This window comes from Meriones unguiculatus, chromosome X (genome assembly GCF_030254825.1).
Source record: "Meriones unguiculatus strain TT.TT164.6M chromosome X, Bangor_MerUng_6.1, whole genome shotgun sequence".
NCBI lineage: Eukaryota > Metazoa > Chordata > Mammalia > Rodentia > Muridae > Meriones > Meriones unguiculatus.
Genome location: NC_083369.1, coordinates 16833765 through 16856677, shown reverse-complemented (window position 1 = coordinate 16856677; position 22913 = coordinate 16833765). Strand labels below are relative to the sequence as shown.

The window sequence follows — 22913 nt, the reverse complement described above, 5'->3', positions numbered from 1 at the left end:
GGTTACATATGTAAAACAATTAGTCTATCAGATCTCATCAGGAGTGGCTGCATTGTCATCCTCTGTGGCCTGGTAAGGCTGCTTCCCCCTCAGGAGTTGATGATTAAAGAGCAGGCCAATCAGTTCATGTCAGAGGCAGTCCCTCTTCCCGTTACTATGGAACCCACTTGGACACTAAACTGCCATGGACTACATCTGTGCAGAGGTTCTAGGTTATCTCCATGCATGGTCCTTGGTTGGAGTATGAGACTCTGGGAAGACCCATGTGTTCAAATTTTCTGGTTCTGTTGCTCTCCTTGTGGAGTTCCTGTCCTTTCCAGATCTTACTGTTTCCCACTTCTTTCATAAGATTCCACGCACTCTGCCCAACAGTTGGCCATAAGTCTCAGCATCTGCTTTGATAGTTGGCAGGGCAGAGCCTTTCAGAGACCCTCTGTGGCAGGTTCCTAGGTTGTTTCCTGTTTTCTTTGGGGACTTCCCCTATCAGTGGACTTGGGGAAGGCAGGTGTGAAGAAAGGGGAGGGAAGATGGGATTGGGAGGGAAAGAGGAAGGGATTTATGGGGGGGATACAAAGTGAATAAAATGTAATTAATAAAAGTTAAAAAAATATACATTCATGACCACATTGGTATTTTCTTGAAATACAACATTGACTTAATGTCTGATAATAAAACTAATATTATAGCAATGAGAGGCAGAAAACTTAGCAAAATAATAGCCTTTTTTTAAAAAAAGAAAAACACATCAAATTTCTTCAATATGGTAAAAGAACCCCTGATCAGATGTAGCCATGGCAGGTCAGTATCCAAGTGGGTTCCCTAGTAGGGGGAACAGGGACTGTCTCTGACATGAACTCACTGGCTGGCTCTTTGATCACCTTCCCCTGAAAGGGGAGCAGCCTTACCAGGCCACAGAGGAGGACAATGCAACCAGTCCTGAGGAGACCTGATAGACTAGGATCAGAGGGAAGGGGAGGAGGACCTCCTTTCCTCACTGGACTGGGGTAGAGGCATAGGAGAAGAAGAGGAAAGGAGGGTGGGATTGCGAGGAAAGGAGGGAGGGAGCTACAGCTGAGATACAAAGTGAATAAACTGCAATAAATAAATAAATAAATAAATAAATAAATAAATAAATTTAAAAGACCCACATCTGGGTTGAGTGGTGGTGGTGGTGGCACATGCCTTTAGTCCCAACACTCAGGAGGCAGAGACAGACAGATTTCTGTGAGTTTGAGGCCACCCTGGTCTGCAGAGAGTGTCCCAGTCCTGCCAAGCTACACACAGAGAAACCAGGTCTTAAACAAACAAATAAACAAACAAAAAACCAAACCAAACCAAAACAAAACAAAAATTCTCCCAAAACTCGAAGGCTGGGCTGGTGAGATGGTTCAGTGGGTAAAAGCATTTGCCATGCAAGCTGACCACCAGAGTTCTATCCTTAGACCACATGTGCAAGAGCTGGTTGCAGAGGTATGCATCTATAACGTTGGCACACTTCTGGAAAGCTGGGAGGTAAAGACAGGAGAATTGCCTGCAAGTGTGCTGCTTGGCAGAAATAAGAAGCAATAAGGTGGAATGCAGGAGCCAACTTCAGAATGTTATCCTCTAACCTTCACACATGTGCCAATGCAGGCACATGAAGTAGTCTCATATGTACAAAATCCTAAGGATGCTACAAAACATTGGAACTAATCAATTAGTTCAGGAAGGTACAAATCATAACATCAATATATAAATATTAATTTATATTTCTATACACTAGCAATAAACAATCTTAAAATAAAATTAAGAAAATAATTCCATTTATAATAGTATCATAATATACAAATTACAGTTCACCTAAGTGAGTTCCAGGTCACCTGAGCTATAGAGTGAAACCCTATCTCAAAAACCAAACAAACACAACTCTGATACTCTGAAAACTACAATATATCGTTGGAAGAAATGAAAACCTAAATAAAATCGAAGCATGCTGACATCATGGGTAAGACATACTATTGCTGAGGTGGTAAGTTCTGTATTTACTACAGATTTAGCAGTACTTTTATCAAAATCTTAGCTGAATTTTCATATTAGAAATTGATGTAAATTTTATATGGATATTCAAGAGATCTAGAATATAAAACCATTTTTAAAAGAAAAACAATGCAGGATTTACAGTTCCTGATTTCAAATCCACCACCAAGTTAAAGCCATTAAGACAGTGTGGTACTTGCATAAGTATGTGCATACTGACCAACGAGACACAACTAACAGTGCATTGAAAATATTGGCAGTCACTAACCCTATGGGAGAGAGCCAACCCCTGACACGATTAACCGTACTCTGCTATGCTCGCAGATGGGAGCCTAGCCTAGCTGTCCTCTGAGAGGCTCCGTCCAGCAGCTGGTTGAAACAGATGCAGAGACCCACAACCAAACATTGGGTGGAGCTCAGGGAGTCTTGTGGAAGAGTTGGGAAGAAGAATAGAAGGACCCAGAGGAGACAGGAGTGCCACAAGAAGACCAACAGAGCCAACTAACCAAGGCCTATGGGGGCCTGTGGAGACCGAAGCATCAATGCCCCCTCTGCATGGCCCCTCTGCAGTTGTAGCCAATGGCAGCTTGGCCCTCATATGGATCCCCTAGTAAGGGAAATGGGGTTGACCATGTCATGGACTCTGTTGCCTGCTTTTCAAACACTTTCCCCTGATGGGACTACATCACTTGTCTACAGGAAAAGAGGATGGGCTCAGTACTGGTGGGGGTTGTTATGCTGGGATGGGTATGTAAGGGTGGGGCTCCCCTTCTCTGAGGAGTAGGGGAGGGGGAATAGGAGAAACAGGGAGGGAAGGTTGGACAGAGAGAAGAGGAGAGGAGGGGGGCCTGCAAACGGGATGTAAAATGAATAAATAAAAATTTAAAAAATGTTGACAGTCATGAGTTAAGATGAAAACAAAGTAGACAGCTATTTTTCAATGGGTACACAGTTTTAGTTTGGGAAGATGAAGAAGTTCTGGAGATAGCTTAATGGTGATAGTTACACAATAAGGCAAATGAATTGAAGGCCACTGAAATGCACACTTGAAATGGCGAAAATGGAATTGGCAAGATTGCTCAATGGGTAAAGGCATTTGCCCCTGTAGGGAAATGGAGAGGTCAAGGACCCCTGACACCACATTCTAATGATAGTAGCAAAACTTTCCCTGGGTGATAGGCTCTGATAGCAAAGCCTCAGGCCTCTGCTGACAGGGGGTGCAGAAACTATCCACTGGAGTTTTCTCCTCTGGGTGCTTAAGGACTGAATACTGCCTCCTACAGAGACTTCTCCTACTGGGATTAGGTAAACCTGCCTCCTTGATTCAGCTGTAAGCAACAAACCCCACCTCCTTCTTCATCTATATGCAATAATCTTGGTTTCCTGTTCTAGTGCATATAATAAACATGCTGAGCTTCTGGGGCGCTTCAGTTTCTCCATCTGAGAGCCTAGACCCAATTCCAGCCTTTCTGTATCTTTCTGTCTGTTCTTCATTCCCTCTCCACCCTAGTCAGGATGCCATGCAAGGTCAAGATACCCACCAAGTCTGAAGACCTGAGCTCAATTCCTAGGACCTAGATGATGGAAAAAGAGAACCAACTCCTCCAAATTGTCCTCTGACCTTCACACGCATGTTGTGACATGCACAGAAATGTGTATGCACATGGAAATTAAATGTTAAAATGGCTGAAATTATAAACGTATGCTATGCACTTCTTACCACAATGAAACAACTTATATTTTTGTGTGTGCTTTAAAAGTTGCCAGTCAGTTAAAAATGCATGCTGCTTTGCAGAGGACCTAAGTTTGGTTCCCAGTACCTACACCAGGCAGTTTACAACTGCCTGTAACTCCAGCTCAAGGGAATCTAATGTCATCTAGCCTCTTTGCTACCTACATGGACATGTACACACACACACACACACACACACACACACACATACACACACACACAAATTAGTATAATAAAAGTTGTCAAGATCCAGGCCTGGTGGTACACACCTGTAATCCCAGCACTCTGGAAGGTAGAGGCAGGAGGATCTCTATGAGTTCCAGGCCAGCCTGGTGTACAAAGCAAGTTCAAGACAGTCAAAACTACACAGAGAAACCCTGTCTCGAAAACAACAACAACCAACAGAATGGAACAAAAAATTTGCAAATCATTTATTGATAAAAGTTAAATATACAGAATATATATAGAACTAGCTGGGTGTGGTGGAACATGCCTGGAATCCTAGCACTAAGGATGCTGAAAAGCACAAAGTAGTGAGCTTGATATCAGGCTGAATTTCGTAGCAAGACTATTTACTGGGGGAAAATACTAAAAAAAAATCTCTTAAAATTCAATAACAAAGAGACAAACGACAGTAATTAGGAATAGTAAAGGAAAAATAGACAAGAAAAAAAAAGAAAAAGAAAAAGAGGCTGAGGATATAGCTCAGTGATCGACTGATTGTCTGCCTTATACAAGGCTCTTGAGTCAATCTCCAGGTCTGTTAAGGAAACAAACAAACAAACTGGTGTGGTGTGGATGTTGGAAGTTATTACTCTGTCCAAAACCCAACAAAAGTATAAACAAATTTTAACCATAAACAATTGTTCATAGAACCAACAGCCAACAGAGCAATGAGCCTGCAAGGTAAACCCAACATTGTAGAAATGGACAAGCTAATAGAGAGGAGCATACCACCAGGGGAAGGAAATGCTGTAAGAAGCAACAGTGCTAGAGGACAACCCAAGCTAAAACTTACAGATTTACGGAAATTCATGGCACACAATCAGAATTAAAGTCTCTGAAGTGTTTTTTTTAAAAGGTAAATAAATTTTATTCAAAAAATCCATTGAGAAAATATAAAATTCAGATACAAGGATATTTGAAACATACATTACATGAGATGATTATATGTGTTATATAAAACTATATGTGAATACTACAACAGCATATAATTTTTATAATTGGTTTAAACACATATATGAGTAACTTCTGAAGTGTTGTTAATCATAGGAGGAACCCCATGTTTTTGTGAGCTTCACCTCTCAGACATGTACCAGGTTCTCTCAGTGGAAGGAGTATTAACCATTCTGAAATAAACTAGGATGGATAATTTTGTTCTCAACAAGGCCTGCCTACATTCAAGAGACATAATCAGCCAATCCCCACCCTTTCAATACTTCATTTTAAATACAAGGTCTTGCTGTGTAACTTTGACTGGGCTGGTTTCGAACTTGCAACAATTGGTCTGATTCAGCACTGGGTGTGCTCTTCCAAGCCTGGCTAAGATTTTGAAGTAGAGTTGGGTTTAATAAAGATATTTTAATATAAGCTTAGGCATGATGGTTAAGAGAGTTAAAAAGTGCTTTCAAGAAGAAAAAGATGATAGATTGGATATGGGTTTCTTTAAGAAAGAATTGCCGAAGAGACTGTGTGCATGTGTCTGTTCATGTGTGCTTGGGCATATATGTATGTGTGCATATGTGTGAAGGCTAGAAGCCAAACTCTATTTCCTTCCTCTGCTTTCAATACAACAACCTAACACCAATTACTAATCCCTCTGTGTTTCTTCTATCATTTTCTACTTTGTTTTTGTTTGTTTGTTTTGAGACAAGGTCTCACTGAATACAAAGCTTACAATTTGGTTAAACTGGCTAGCTAGCAAGCTGCAGGGATCTACTTGTCTCAGTTGTACCCTCTATCCTTCTAGGTACATTGTGATGCCAGGTTATTATGTGGATGTTGGGAATCTGAACTCAGGACCTTAACTGAGCCACTTCCTCAACCCACCCCAAGAAGAACTATTTTAATAGCATGCATTTATTTATTTGTTTGTTTGTTTAGTGTGTGTGTGTATAGCCCTTGTCTAGCATATGAAACTCATTGGATTTGATCTCCAGCTCTAAAAGCAAAACAACTGCAACACGTTGTAACAGAAATGAAGAATGCCTTTGATGGGCTCCTAAGTAGACTAGATATGGCTGAAGAAAAAAAATGTCTGAGCATGAGGAAAAGCCATTAGAAACTTCCAAAATGGAAAACAAAGCAAAGCAAAAAAAAAAAAAAAAAGAGAGAGAGAATAAAATATGAAGCAGACTATGTACACCCACGCACGCACACACGCACGCGCACCCCGTTTCATTCTAGAATTCACAGGTAAGAGAGAACATGCAGTTTTGCCTTTCTGAGTTTGGTTCACCTCCTATCATATTATACTTTCCAAATCAAATCACTTACCTGGAAATTTTATATTTTTTTTATGTACAGCTGAATAAAATTCTATTATGTTTATCTAACACATTTTTGTTATTTTTTCATCTGTTGATCAACCATAATAGGATAAAATTAGGTATTGAGGAAGGGCAGGGGGAGGGCAGAAGGATACATGTAGGCATGAAAGAGGAAAACAGACTGTTGGAAGAAGCTACAAAAGGAATGGGGACCAATTGTGGTGGGATGCTATTAATCACAGCAATCTGAAGGTAGAGTCAGGTTCTCTGTCAGTTCCAAGCAAGCCTGGCCTACATGGTAAGACCGTGTCTTAAGAAAGGGGGATAAGGGAGGACCTCCTCCCATTTCTTCTGACCCTGGTTTATCAGTATCTTCAGGAGTGGCTGCAATGTCCTCCTCTGTGGCCTAGCAAGGCTGCTCCTCCCTCGGGGGTGGGGAGGTCAAAGAGTGCGCCATTGAGTTCCTGTCAGAAATAGTCCCTGTTTCCCTTACTAGGGTACCCACTTGGATACTGAGCTACCATGGGCTACATCTGAGCAGAGGTTCTAGGTTTTATCCATTGGTTAGAGATACAGTCTCATAAAAGACCCCTGTGCCCAGATATCAGTGGACTTGGAAAGGGGCAGGGAGGAGATGAGGGAGGGAGGGTGGGATTGGGAGGGAATGAGGGAGTCGGATACAACTGGGATACAAAGTTAATAAACTGTAACTAATATTAAAAAATTAAAAAATATGATTGATATCACTAAAAATTTAGAAAGTCTAGAAAAAAAAGGAAAGGGGGATAAGCAAGGACATAGGAGTGTGGGAGAATATATGAAAATACACTTTGTTTGGAATGCCATAATGATATCTAATACTGTGTATGCTAATGTAAAAATTAAAAATGAGCAAGATGGTGAAGAATGTCTGAGAACTGTGGGACAGCTACTAAAGGTAAAATGAGTAATAATAACAAAAGAAGAAAAAGAGAAAGGAGCAGAAGAAATTGGAAACAATGATACCTGAGAATTTTGTCAAATTAATGCCAGCCACCAGGAAACCCAGAGAAAAATCAAGCAGGTTCAATGCACAAAATTATATTTAGGCATATCATATTCAAACTGACGAAAATGAAAGATAAGTGGAAAATGTTTAAAACAAAACAGGAAACCACACAACCTATAAAAGAGGAAAGGTAAGAATTATGCCTGATTTTTCTTCATAAACCATGAACTTTTTACCCTCATGATACAATTATTTTAAAAAATTTTTAATTATTTATTACAAATTATTCACTTTGTATCCTGGCTGTAGCCCCCTCCCTCTTCTTCTCCCAATCTCACTCTCCCCCCCCCCCCCGTCCCTCCCCTAATCCACTGATAGGGAAGGTCCTCTTCCCCTACTATCTGACCCTAGCCTGTTAGGTCTCATCAGGACTGACTGCATCCTCTTCCTCTGTGGCCTGGTAAGGGTGCACACTCCAGGGGAGGTGATCAGAGAACCTGCCACTGAGTTCATACCAGAAACAGCTCCTGTTCCCCTTACTAGGAAACCCACTTGGAGACTGAGTCTATGGGCTACACTGAGCAGGGGTTTGAGGTCCTCTCCATGCATGGTCCTTGGTTGGGGTATCAGTCTCTGCAGGGCCCCCAGGACCCAGGTTTTTTTTTTTTGGCTCTGTTTATTTCTTTTTTGTGCTCCTGTCCCCTCCAGGTCCTTCTGTCTCCCACTTCTTCCATAAAATTCCATGCCCTCTGCCCAAAGTTTAGCTATGAGTCTCAGCCTCAGACACCTTCTGTGGTAGGCTCCTGTCCTGTTCCCTGTGTTCTCCTGCTTCTGATGTCTATCGCATTTGCCCTTCTGAATGAGGATTGAAAATCTTCCTTAGGGTCTTCCTTGTTGGTTAGCTTCTTTAGAACTATAGATTTTAGTATGTTTATCCCATATTATATGTCCAATATCCACTTATAAGTGAGTATATACCATGTGTGTCTTTCTGCTTCTGGGTTACCTCACTCAGGATGATCTTTTCTAGTTCCATCCATGATTCCATTTTTTACAAAAAGAAAGGAATAGAGATTATCTTAGACCAAAAACAAAAGGAAGAAATTTGTTGACAGTACAAATGCCAGACAGATGAAGTTTTTCAGAGATAAGAAAATATATATAGGTCAGGGACTTTGAGTTTGAGTTGTGTTTAGTGGCACAAACCTGAAATTGTAGCTACACTGAAGGACTAACCCAGGAAGAGTGTGAGCTGGAGACCATCCTGGGCATGATAGTTTGTCTCAAACAAAATACATTTTTACAACAGGGTTAGGGGTGTATCTCAGGGAGCACTTGCCTGCTCTGTCTGAGGCTTGGGTTCAGTAGTCAGCACTGCAAAACAAAAGGAAAACTTTTAGGTCTACACAGGGTCTACCTGGGTTGGATAAGAAAGCAAGCTGAGCAAGCCATGTTGTAGAGCAAGCCAGTAAGGAGCATTTCTTCATGGTTTTATCTCTGCTCTTGCTGGAGTTCCTGCTCTGACTTTCTTTAGTGGTTTGGACATGTAAGCCAAATAAACCTTTTCCTCCCGAAGTTGCTTTTGGTTAGTGTTTATCACAGCAACAGAAAAGCAAACTAGGACAGATACATACATCTATGTAATCGATTATTTAGTTATACAAAGAACAAAAATTCTGTCATTTTTAGCAACATGGGTAAATGGGAGGACATTATGTAAAGCGAAATTTGTCAAGAAAGGAAAGACAAACACTGCATATTCTTACATTTGGGAGCTAAAATGTTGATCTCACAGATGTAGATAATAGAGTAAAAATGACCAGCACTTAAGAAGAGTGTCAGTAGTGATGGAAAATAGGATACTTAGTGAATACAGAAGTACAGTTGTATACAAAGAATAACTTCTAAATGTATATGATAGGATAATGATGGTTAACAATTATATGACTATCTCAGAATAGTAGAGGATTTTTGAATGTTGATAACACAAGGAAATAATACATATTTGAAAAAAGTTATGCCAATCACTCTGATTTTATCATTATATGTTATATACGTGTATGGAAATGACACAAGGTGTCACATAAATATCTACAACTACTACGTTTAAAATAAAAATTTAAAAAATTGAATCGTCTTCAGAGTAGAAAAATTTACTAGACATAATGAAGGCCACCATATAATGTTAAAGGGGTCAACACTCCAAGAAAACAGAATTCTTAGTATCTGCCTTAGAGTAAAGCATCAGAATGTATGAGGTAGGCATGAACCACTAAGGTGATCTAAGGTAGTGGATAATACACAGTCAAAGTCTTATAGAAGCTCCACAGAGTAGACAGAGAAATTTGGGCAATAACTATCAGACAGTGTAGACAACATGAGGATTATATAGTAAAACAGGCAACTTTACAAACCAAGAGAATCTTTAGAGTCCACTCTGGTGGAATTGGCTCAGTTTAGTGAGCTCCCCACTCACAGTGAGATGGAGAACCGTTAGAGAGACTCAGAAAATCTGCATAAGACTTTGAGTAACAACATTTTCAAGTGCAGAAGCACTTCCAGGCTGCTAGTGCATCTCCATCATGGTGCACATCCCAGCCAATCTCAGCTGTTCTCTCTCTCTCTCTCTCTCTCTCTCTCTCTCTCTCTCTCTCTCTCTCTCTCTCTGTGTGTGTGTGTGTGTGTGTGTGTGTGTGTAATCTGTTGTTCTTTATTCCCTGTTGCTCCAGTAAGGTCAATGCCAAACCTGTGCAGATTGGGGCAAGTGGCACCCAAACAAGTAACTTGACTAGAGGGTAATCACATTGGTCAGGCAAGTGAATGCTCCCATGAGAAGCACACAAATAAAGAAAGGTAAAGGAGATTGCATTTTTGTTTATTGGGTGTCAAACATGAGGTAAGTAGAGACTAGAGAAATTGGCTTATATACATAGACTCATACTTAAAACTCAGGGCAACAAGGTTAAAATGTACCAACTTACTCAGCTTTTAGACTTCTTTGTACAAGAAACATGTCCATGGTTTTCTAAAGAGAGGATAGTAAATCTAAGCACCTGAGATAAGGTTGGAGAAAGGCTGTTGAAGCCAGTACATGGCAAAAGGTCCAGAAAAGATGCCTATTTTTTTTTTCTTTTTTTTTTACTTTTGGTCAATGATCTGAGATTTCCTTGATCCATGTCATATTCATAAGAAAAATTATACCTTCTCTGCTTCAAAACCAGGTCACAGGGTTCAGTACTGTAAGCCCCTGACCTAAGAGCATAATTTCATCTGAGGGGGATCCAGGCCCTTTCACAACCTCTTGTGAGCTGAGTTTCCCTTACAACGTCTATTAACCTGGGTGGAACTCTGAGGGTTCTAGAGCTGATAGAGATTCTAAGGCAAGTGCATACGGTGATTCATTAGTTTCACCAATTCAGGACTTAAGACTTAAGACTCCTCTAAAACACAGAGAACTCACCCTAGCAACCAGTTTGTTACAAACAGTGCAGAGAAAGGCATGTAGCAGGGGATGGGGATAGCAGGGAACAAAGGATAGTGGGCTATGGGGAGAAACTTATGATATTTTGAGGTTTTTTTTGTTTAGTTTTTGTGCAGGATGACCCTAATAACTCAGGTCAGTGGCTATAGTGTTTTGTTTTTGTTTCCTTCTCATCTCACTTGGGTTCCAGAGACTACAGAAAACTGTGCAGGACTAGCAGTCAAGGTGCTTTAGGATCATTTAAGGAATAAAATAAGGGCTATGTGGAGAGATAATGTACCCTTGCATGAGTGGGAATTCATGACATGGTCATGCCAAGAACACCAATGTCCCCCACCCTGAAGGAGGAGCAGCCTTGCTAGGCCACAGAGGAGGACATTGCAGTTATTACTGAAGAGACCTGATGGGCTAGGGTCAGATGGAAGGGAAAGAGGACCTCCCCTATCAGTGGACTTGGAAAGGGCAGGGAGGAGATGAGGGAGGGTAGGATTGGAAGGGAATGACAGAGGGGGCTACAGCTGGGATACAAAGTAAATAATCTGTGATTAATATAAAAATAAAATAAAAATTATTTAAAAAAAAAAAGAACACCAAGGCCTCAAACCCATGCAAATGGCAAGGTCTTCCCTGGTGTGAATATACATGCTGACAGTGTGTAGGGAATGTGTCAATTACAGCTTCCTCCTCCTTGACTACTGAAGTCTGAAACTGTGGCCCTACTGAGACCTCCCCCTCCATTGGCGATAGCTAACCTGCCTCTTCATTCAGTAGTGTATTCTCCATGCACGGAGTATCCAGACTGTTGGTCTATCTCGATCAGAGTGCATGGCCCACCCCATCCCAGCTTTTCGGCATAGGTGTCTGTTGTTTCTTCATTCCATGTCGCCCCAGTCAGGTCAGTCCCAAAAGCATGAAGGTCTCAGCAGGCAAGCACAATATTTTACCATCAGCAGTGTGCCTTACTCAAATATTAATCTTACAGAGGAAAAGCACATTTCAAACTTACTACATCCCAAGGCAGCATGACTCTTCCTAAAATTACTAATCCCACAGTAATGATCTTCAATAAATGCAAATTAGATTAAATCTCAGAAAAAGAATTCGAGAGACTCATTATAAATATTGTTAAGGAGAGCTCAAACTCCTGGATGAATTTCATTTTGGAAAAAAATACAGGTGACTAAGATAAGGCAATCAGTATAGGATACGACAGGAAAATTCAATAAGAAATAGAAATAATGGAGATAAAGCTACCTGAAAAATCAAGAACAAAAATTTAATAAATTGAATGAAAAGCTCCATGGAAAGCCACACCAATAGAATATATCAAAGAAAAAACAGACTATCAGAGAAAAGACAAGGTAGAGCAATTAAAACATTCAGACAACGAAAAAGATAAATTAGTAAGAAGATACAAATAGAGCGTTCAAGATATATTGGGACATTATAAAAAAATGCACATTATGAGCATAGAATAATTTCATTCCAACAATATAGAAAGCATTTGCAATAAAATCATAACAGAAAAATTACAAAACCTAGGGAAAGAAATGCATGTCCACAGACAAGAGAAATTCAGAATACCAAACAGATAAGACCTGAAAGGAAACTTCCCATGTCATACTATAATCAAAACACTAAATATGTAGAACAACAACAAAAAAAGCATGTAGAAAACAAGAGAGAAATACTAAGTCACATATAATGGGAGCTCATCATAATAACAGTCATTTTTTCAGTAGGAAGTTTAAAATGCAGAAATGTATGGAATAAGGTATTTTAATTTCCAAAAGACAACTGTCAACCCAGACTACTATGCCCATTAAAACTGCATGTGTTAATTGGAGGAATATCAACTGTCCGTAATACAAAAAGACTAAGAATTCATGACCACTAAGTTAGTTCTACAGAAGTTACCTGAAGGAATTTAGATTGAAAATAAAGATAAGCACAAGCAAAGAATAAATCATGCTAGAACTGTTGTTTTTTTAAAAAAAGAGAAACAGGAAAACATCAAGCAAAATCAACAAAATGACATTAAATGAATACACACTTTTTAATGGTAATACTAAATATTAATGACTTCAATATCCCAATCAAAAGACATAGACTATTGGATTGGATTCAAGGAGGATTTTAGAGCTAGGGATGTGGCTCAGCTGGTAGTAGAATGTTTGTCTATAGTCAATGTAACAAATATTTGCTAACAAATCCATTTATTTATTTATTTATTTATTTATTTATTTATTTATATTAATTACAGTTTATTCACTTTGTATCCCAGCTGTAGTTCCCTCCCTCTCCCTGTCCAAATCCCATCCTCCTTTCCTCTTCTTCTCCTATGCCCCTCCCAAGTACACTGATAGGGGAGGTCCTCCTCCCCTTCCATCTGATCCTAGTTTATCAGCTCTCTTCAGGACTATCTGCACTGTCTTCCTCTGTGATCTAGTAAGGCTGCACCCCCTCTCCTTGACCTTCCTTGACAAAAGGTTCTATACAGGTCGCTGGAAAAGAAAATTTATTAACAATCTTACCCAGTGGTGGGCCTTGAGTACTATAATACTAACCCACCAGGAAAAATGTACTCACTGGTACAATACTGGCTTGAATGCTATGAGGATAACCAGCCATTTATTTATTTATTTAAAAATATTTTATTTATTTATTGTGTATACAATATTCTGTCTGTATGTACACCTGCACACCAGAAGAGGACACCAGATCTCATTACAGATGGTCATGAGCCACCATGTGGTTGCTGGGAATTGAACTCAGGACCTTTGGAAGAACAGCCAGTGCTCTTAACCTCTGAGCCATCTCTCCAGCCCCAAGTAGGTTTTTTTTTTTTTTTTTTTTTACACCATTTTATAAATAAGTCCTTCAAATGCTTATGGTTTAAGAGACAGAAAACATGAATGAAACTGGCTGATATTTTTATTAGTTTTTAAAACTATATTATTATTGGCCAGGTGGAATGTCAACTGGCATTGTCACTGTGTAGGTCTTGTTTTGGTGACTATATTGTTACTATTTCATGGGTTCATTTTTCTGTCATGCAAAAAAGACATTATCTCTCAGCAGACATCTTGGTGTTCTGGATCTTATAATCCTATGATATTCCCTGAGCCCTAAGTATAGAGGTTGCTTTGTAGATGTAGCAACTACACCTGGGCACCCTAAAGTCAGTTGTTTTCTGCATTTTGACTAGTTGTGGGATTTTGCATTAGTCTCCATCTGCTTAAAAAAAGTTTCTTTGATGAGGGTAAGAATACACTTATCTTTGGGGATAAGGATAAGTATTTAGAATACTAGATATTGTACTGATTTAGGAAATTGGCAGTAGTAGATCTTCCTCTAAGGTTCATAACCTCATCAGCCATGGGTAGTTGTCTGGGTTTGCTGTATCAAACATGAATTACTTCCTATTGAGTGGGCCTTAAGTACTATTAGATAGCTACTGGTTACACCCAAGATAAAAGTGCCACTGTTGCACTTTTGGTGATATCATCATACCAGGCTGGTTATTGTTGTGGTTAGTAGGCTTCATAGCTGACTAGAACTATTGATTGATTTTTCTCTCTTGACAACTTGTATAGAACCTTATAGGTTGTTCAATCCCAAATGGTCAGCCCTAAACACATGTACGTTATGAGCAACACTAAATTAACACAGCAAGCTGTATGTATATACACCTCAGCAGAAAGTATAATTTTATAGGTGTATCAGTGTACCTAATTTCGAGTTATACTACAGAGCTTTAGTAACAAAAACAGTTCACATATTGGCACAAACTATCTGCCTGCCTGCCTGTCTGTCTGTTTCTCTCTCTCTCTCTCTCTCTCTCTCTCTCTCTCTCTCTCTAAAGAAGAGTTCATGAATATGAGAGGGAGCAAGGGTCATTAGAGAAGTTGGTGTAAACATGTTAGAAAAAATAAATTTAAAAAAGTCAAAATGTTACTTTCAGATGATATAATTCTATAAAGACCCTAATGACTTCACTAAAAAATTCTTAGATCTAATAAACAATATTAGAAAAGGGACAGGATACAAGATAAACATACAAAACCCAATAGTTTCCCTTACACCAATAACGTGCAGAGAAGAAATCAAGGAAACAATTCCATTCACGATTGCCTCAAAAAAAAATACATTAAATAAACCTAATTTAAAAAACTAATTAAAAAGAAAAACCTAACCAAAAAAGTGAAAGACTTATACAGTGAAAACCATAAGATGCTGAAGACAGTAGAAAATGGAAATTTTTTCCAGTGCTTGTAAACTGGAATAATTAATACCATAAATATTCCAGAGCTATTATACACATAAATATTTAAAAAGATAAAATTCATGTGCAAACACAGAGACCTTAGCCAGTCAAGGAAATCCTGAGCAGAAAGTATTATACCTGAGGTATCACCATATCTAATTTCAAGTTAAACTACAGAACCATAGTAACAAAAACCGCCCAGACACTGCCACAAAATAGACATACAAATCAATATAATAGAGATACAAGTCAACACAGCCAAATCAAAAATATACATTGGACAAAGGACAACCTCTTAAACAAATGTTGCTTGGGAAACTAAATACCCCACATGTAAAAGAATGAAACTAGTTTTTTTTTTTTTTAATCTCCCACTACACAAAAGTAACTCCAAATGGATAAAAGGTCTTAATGTAAGTCTTGAAACTGAAAGCATTTGGGAAAAACACTTCAAGATATGGGCACAGGCAAGGACTTTCTAAATGATACTCTAGTTTTCGGAAACAATGCCAACATGTAATAATTGAGACCTTACGAAATTAAAAAGCTTCTACATAGCAATAGAAACAGTTCATAGAATGGAAATGGTGCATAGACTGGGGAAAACTATGTATCTGCAAAGGATTAATATTAAGAACATACAAATAACTAAAAAAAAGTCACACACACACACACACACACACACACACTCAGATAACCCAATCAGTGAATAAGCTAATGAAATGGACAGTTTGCAAGAGATGAAATACAAGCTGATAGTAAACAGAGGAAATAAAATTACATTGACATTCTATCTGTATTAGTTGGGATTCTCTAGAGGAACAGAGCTGACATGATGAATAAAATTGTGTTTGAGTGTGTGTATGTGTGTGTGTGTGTGTGTGTGTGTGTGTATTAGCTTAAGATAAAATGGTAACAAGAGTTGCATCACACCCGAAAAGCTGAGGACTTGGTAGTTTCTTGGTCCTTGAGGCTTGGCACCTCAGCAGTTGAAGGAGTCCAACAGTGATTCACACAGATAAGCCAGCTACCCACTAGTTCCTCAGTCCATGCAGCTGGAAGATAAGAAAACTAGCTTCATTCTTCTACATGTGGGATATCCAATTTTCTTAAACTTTTGTTTAAGAGGTTGTCCTTTGTCCAATGTATAGTTTTGGCTTTGGCTGTGTAGGCTTATATTTGGTACCAGAAAACTGGAAGGTTCCTGGAGAGCTGCTGATCCTTCATCCCCAGTTCGAGCCTGGAAACACTGGTTCTGATATCAGGGAAGGAATCAACAGCAACAGTAACAGGATATTAGATATTTTCTTCAGGCTCACATACACCATTAATCAAAGTCAGCCACGTTCTGTGACACAAAAGATACCTTAACAGATTAAGAAAATGGAGGCCATTTAAAGTCTTCTCTTAGTCCACCACAGAGATAAATTAGAAACTGGACCGAGGTGTGGTAATGTACCACCTATAATGCCTAAAATTGGGATGTTGAAGCAGGAGTGCCGTTATGAGTTCCAGGTAAGACTGGGCTGCAGTGAGAAACTATCTCAAAAACACTCCACCATCTGAGCCCCCTGACTCCTGGGATCTTCCTTCCATGTAGCATCAGGTAAGCCCTGTTCCTTCCTACTCTAAGGCTGGCTAGCTCCTCTACGATCTTGATTCCCTGTTTTGCCACGCAGGCCTTGCTCTGTTCCACCCCTCAGGTTGCATAGTTCCTCCTGGCTCCTCTGTGGTTACATTTTCCAGTGCTGCCAGGTAGGTCCTGCTCATCACCCTCTAAGCTGCACAGCTCCTCCCTGCAGCAGCTGGAGACCTCCTGGCTCCTCTTGGTTCTCACTTTCCAGAGCTGCTACGTTTCTCCTTCTCCTCTCCACTCCATCCATATACCACTTAACTATATATGGCTTCCCCAAAGATGTCCTGTCCAGTTGACTGGAGCTAATTCAAGGCAGTGCACAAGACCAGCAAAGGTTGTACTGTTGTTTGCATAGTGACTATTAGTATAGACAGTAAGAGATTTAAAAAAAAACCAGCATTATCTGTACAATAGAAGAAAACAATACCTAAACCCTATCTGCCCATCAATCCAGCTCTACAGAGCATACCAGAAAGAATATTTCAGTCTGTAGGGAAGATTAGCCACACCCAAGGGGACATAAGGAATAAATAATCCCAGAACAGTTAACCAAAAGAAGTCTATGGAAACAACAAAATAACATGAATTAAATAACCATTGTTCAATAACGTATCTCTCCATATTAATGGTCTCAATACCCCAAATAAAAGGATATAGACTAACAGATTGGATTAGAAAACAGAAGCACACATTACTATCAAGTGCAGACACCACTTTGTGATCAAAGTATGGAAAAGTTATTTCAAGCAAAAGGAACCAAAAATCCAACAGGTGTAGCTATTTTAATATCTGGCAACCGTACTTTGAACCAAAACTAATCAGAAGAGACAAGAAAGGACAGTACATACTCATCAAAGAAAAAAAAATCTACTAAGACACCACAGTTCTAAATATTTACCCCCCAAACACAGGTGCATCCAATTTCATAAAAGAAACATGATTAGATCTAAAATCACAGATTAACTCCGACACAGTAACAGTGGGTACCTGCAGTGTTCCGTGTTTACCAGTAAGCAGGTCATCCAGACAGAAAACTAGGCAGAGGAATACTAGAAATAAATAGTATTATAAATCAAATGGACTTATGGATAGCCCAGGCTGGCCTCAAACTCATGATCCTCTTGCCTCCACCTCCTTCAGCAAATCCTACCAGCAGAAGCTACCTCAGTCAGCAAACATGGGGCCGTCGTGGGTCTGCACCAAGTCCTTTGTTGTGGCTGTTTGGTGCTTTTTTTGGGATTCCAAATGTGGGAGCATATGTGTCTTTGGCTGGTTTGTCTGTTCTTGGAACTCCTTCCTTCCTCTTGAGTTGCCTTGTCCAGCTTCAGTGTGAGGGCTTTTGCCTTGTCTTATTATATTTTGCTATGTTGTATTTGGTGGTTGTCCCTTGCAGGCCTGCCCTTTTCTGATGGGAGATGAGCGGAGGGGAGTGAGTCTCAGGAAAAGGAGGAATGGAACAAGGGGAAACTAGTCAGGACATATTGTATGAGAGAAGAATCCATTTTCAATAAAAAGATAACTTTATAAAATAAAATTTAAAAAAATCAAATGGACCTAGCAGATATCTACAGAACATTTCACTCAAACATTAAAGAATGCACATTCTTCTCAATAGCCTATGATCTTTCTCCAAAGTTGACTGCTCAAAAGGCAACTCCCAACAAATGCAGGAAAAATTAAAAAGCTCCCTGTATTGTATCTGGCCACAATAGAATAAAACTAAATAGCAATAGAAATAGAAACTACAGAAATCATGCAAACGCCTGGAGACTAAAGAACATGCTATCGAATGATGATTGACTTACTGAAGAAAACAAGAAGAAAAATATTCTAGAATTGAACAAAAATGAACAAGAAATATATCAAAATTTAAGGGGCACAGTGAAGGCACTTCTAAGAGGAAATTTTATAGCCTATATCAAAGTAAACAGTTAATGGTGGCAAAACAAGGACAAAGCAAACCCAAAAGCAGTCAATGGGAAGAACTCACCTTTACAGAAAGTAATGAAACAGAAACAAATAGAAGCAACATACGAACTACTGAAACAAAAGTTGGTTCTTTGAAAATATAAACAAGACTGACAAATTTTTTTTAATTTTAATTTTAATTTTTCACAATTATTCATTATATATCCCTATTGAAGCCCCCTTCCTCAACTCCTCCCAATCCCACTCTCCTTCCCTCTCCCCTCCCTCATCCTCTTCCACTAGTCCACTGAAAGGGGGAGATCTCCTCCCCTGCCATCTGCCTATAGCTTATCAAGTCTCATCAGGACTACCTGGATCCTCTTCCTCTGTGTCCTGGTAAGGCTACATCACCAAGGGCAAGTGATCAAAGAGCCAGCAACTGAGTTCATGACAGAGGCAGCCCCTGCTCCCCTTACTCAGAGACTCACATGAAATCTGAGCTGCCAATCGACTACATCTGAACAGGATGTCTAGGACCTCCGTGTACACGTTCCTTGGTTGGTGCATCAGCCTCTGCAAGACCTGCGGGCTCAGATTTTAAGCTTTGTTGGTTTCCTTGTGGGGCTCCTGTCCCCTCCATGTCCTTCTATCTCCACCCGTACTCTTCTTCCATAAGATTCCCTGTGCTCTGCCCAAAGTTTGGTTGTGTGAGCCTCGGCATCTGCTTCAATCCCCTGTTTGGTGGAGCCTTTCAGAGGACCCTCTATAGTAGGCTCCCATATGTTTACTCTCTTCCACAACTTCTGGTGTCTATCCTGTTTGCCATTCTGAATGTGATTTAAGCATCCTCTCTAGGATCTTCCTTAGTGTTTAGCTTCTTTAGGTTTGTAGATTTTAGTATGGCTATGTTATGGTTAATTTCTGCTTATAAGTGAGTGTACACCATGCCTGTCTTCCTGTTTCTGGGTTACCTCACTCAGGATGATCTTTTCTAGTTCCATCTATTTGTCTGCAATTTTCATGATTTCCTTGCTTTTAATAGCTGAGTAGTATTCCATTGTGTAGATATACCACAATTTCTGTATCCATTCCTCAACTGAGGGACATCTGGGTTGTTTCCAGACTCTGGCTAATACAAATAGAGCTGCTATGAACATGGTTGAGTAAATGTCCTTGCTGTGTACTTGAGTATCTTTTGGATATATGCTTAGGAGTACTATATAGCTGGATCTTGAGGAAGCACTATTCCTAATTGTTTGAGAAAGCACCATATTGATTTCCAAAGTGGTTGTACAAGTTTGCACTCCCACCAGAAATGGAGGAGGGTTCACTTTCTCCACATCCTCACCAGCATGTGTTGTCACTTGAGTTTTTGATCTTAGCCATTCTGATGGGTGTAAGGTGAAGTCTCAGAGTTGTTTTGATTTACATTTCCCTGATGGTTAAGGATGTTGAGCATTTCCTTAAGTGTTTCTCTTGCATTCAATATTCCTCTGTTGAGAATTATCTGCTTAGCTCTGTACCCCATTTTTTAATTGTATTATTTTGTTTGTTGGTGTCTAAATTCTTGAGGTCTTCACATGGTTTGAATATTAACCCTCTGTCAGATGTAGGGTTGGTGAAGAAGTCTGTAGGCTGTTCTTTTGTTCTGTTGATTGTGTCCTTTGCTTTATGGAAGCTTTTCAGTTTCACAAGGTGCCATTTATTAATTGTAGATCTTAGAGCCTGAGTTGTTGGTGTTCCGTTCAGGAAGTTGTAGGTGCTGCTGGTGGTTTAACTGTTATGGAAAACATTTTTAACAAGTCCTTAAAACGTTCGTCATAATTACTATAAAAGCAGAAAGGTACTCCAAGGAGATTGAACAGCAGAAACAAGGACGTGGAAGCATGGGATGTGAACCATATAACATGAGTAAATACAGTACATGTGATTGGTTTAGGTAAAGTTGAGTAGAAAAAGTGAAGCTGGAGTTATCATTTGGGAACTTGAGTGGTATGCTTGGAGCTTGGATCTTACCAAGTCTATGGAGATTTGTGAGTAGTTCCTGGAGTGGGGAGCCACAAAATCAGATTTTTACCCCATGGAGTATAGATGACAACATACGTGGAGTGTTAGGAAAGAATCAAGAATAACTTATGCAAACTGGCCTGTTTTAAAAACTGTGTAGTTTCCAAAGCCTGTGGTTGGGAGCTTTTTTAATTGTCATCTCTGAGCTACCCCTGTTAAGGCTTGCCCTGAGTTTTGTTCCCACAGGACCTTATCTAGTGTAGGGTTTTATTTTCGGAAAATTGAATACAGGCTTCAAGCTAAAAAACAGTTACTTGGAGGTAGCATTTCTGCTTCTGAGAGATATTTTAAATGCCTTCAAAAACTATTATAGGTGGTACAGCCAAGTCCAGGTTATAGGTTGTGACCTGCTTTCTGCATGTTATTGAACACACGAACATATAAAATAATGTTTTCTTTATTTGTTTATCTATGTATTTATTACAGCACTGGAGATAGAACTCAGGCTTCACACATAGTAGGAAACAGCATACCTCCGAGCTACATCTGCTCAACTCCTTTAGTTTGTTTTAGAAGCTCCTCTTTCAATTCTAGTTTAGTGATGAACCTTAAACTAATCTTCTGTATGGCCATGGTCAAGTTCCTTAGTCTTCTGGGTTTTGCTTTCTCTATCTTATCATGAAGTGTTCTGAAAAGGTTATTTCTAAGTTCTCTTGTCATCTTCCAGCTTGGCTTTCTCCAGATGCAGTTGAGCCTAAGTGGGTAGTGGAGCGGCAGAAAGGTGAAAAAAATCAGGAAGATGGAAGAGAAGGTCACACTCTTGGAAGCCTTCAGCCTCTAACTGGGAACTGTCTCGGTATATGACATCTTAGGTCAGTCAAACGTTCACTATTTAAACTGGCATCTCACCCTGAGTTTCCACTTTTGAACAAAAAAAATGTGCTTCCTTTTTTCTTTTTCTTTTGTCTCTAAATCTCAGAAGAGAATATTGCTGAGGAGAGCATATTGTTTTAGGAACCTATAGGAAGCATATCTTTCGTTAACAACACAAACAAGCCACTGAAAACTATATGACAAGAAGATGAAAAGGCAATGGAGCTGCTCCTTGACTCAAACACAAAGAGCATCATTACACCCTCCTGCCTGCCTTTAAAAAGCTTCTGGATTCCTTTCCACACTTCATTAAGTCTTTACTACTGCAGAAAAAAAAACATAGTAAAGGCCTAAAAGGGAGCTGCAGCTCAGAAATCAGCTATGGCAGCACCACAGAAATTGAGGAGCTAAGTTAGAAGACAGCAAGGAAAACAACAGCAAGCAAAGGAAGCAGGGATCAGATGGGGCCGCCATGGGAGTTGATTGGGGGTTAAGGACTATCTATACAACAACAGCTTGGGGGGAATCAAGGGGAAGAGAAAGCCTTTGAGTATTTCCTTCGTTCCTTCTTTCTTTCCTTCTTTCTTTCCTTCCTTCCTTCCTTCCTTCCTTCCTTCCTTCCTTCCTTCCTTCCTTTTTTCCTTCCTTGTTCCTTCCTTCCTTTCCTTCCTTCCTTTCATTTCCCTTCCCTTCCCTTCCTTCCTTCCTTCCTTCCTTCCTTCCTTCCTTCCTTCCTTCCTTCCTTCCTTCCTTTCTCTTTCTGAGTCACTGCCTAGCCTTGGCTATCCTAGACTGTCTTTGCAGACCAGGTTGGCCTCAAACACAGAGAGATAGGCCTGTCTCTGCCTCCGTGAGTGTTGGGATCAAAGGCCTGTGCCACCATGCCTGGCTTTTGAGAATTATATTTTTAAGTGAAACTCTTAACAAAGTTCTAGGTTGAGCTAGGGTAAAATGGAAAACAGCACAGACTCACTAAAGCATTTTTCTGACTATGGTAGTTATTATTGTTTATTAACTAGACATTCTGATTGGGAGACATCTTCAGTTAGTAAAAGTAGGAAATGAATTATCCTTCAATTGGTATATTTATTAGTAGACAAACTCATGGAAACTATGACTTAGGAGACAAACTACTGAAGGGTGAAAAATCTGGGAACTGTTTGTATTTTACCCATGAAGAAACAGAGACTTGAGAAGTAGTTTGAATTTGATAGGCTAAGGCTGGCTGCTATCCATGGGAGGCCTCTCCTTTTCTGAGAAGAAAGGGAGGATGGGGCTAAGGGGAGGTGAGAGAGGGACTAGAAATAGAGGAAGGAGGGAAGGCTGTGATCAAGAAGTAATGGAAATAAATAAATAAATAAATAATAAAGAAAGAAATTGTTGGAAAAAAGTAGTTTATCCAAAGGCACAGTGACTGAGTGATTCTCAGATCATTTACCCATCAGCCAGACACTTTCCCATCTATTCTACTGTCCCATAACTTTCCCCACTCTCCCACAATAAAGTAGGTTCTTGG

At 39.7% G+C, this 22913-nt stretch overlaps 1 protein-coding gene across 1 annotated transcript in view; it reads right to left on the bottom strand.

The window, feature by feature from the left end:
- Slc16a2 (solute carrier family 16 member 2) overlaps positions 1-22913 on the bottom strand; it is a 148668-nt gene that overhangs the window by 71282 nt on the left and 54473 nt on the right. The window lies entirely within an intron of this gene.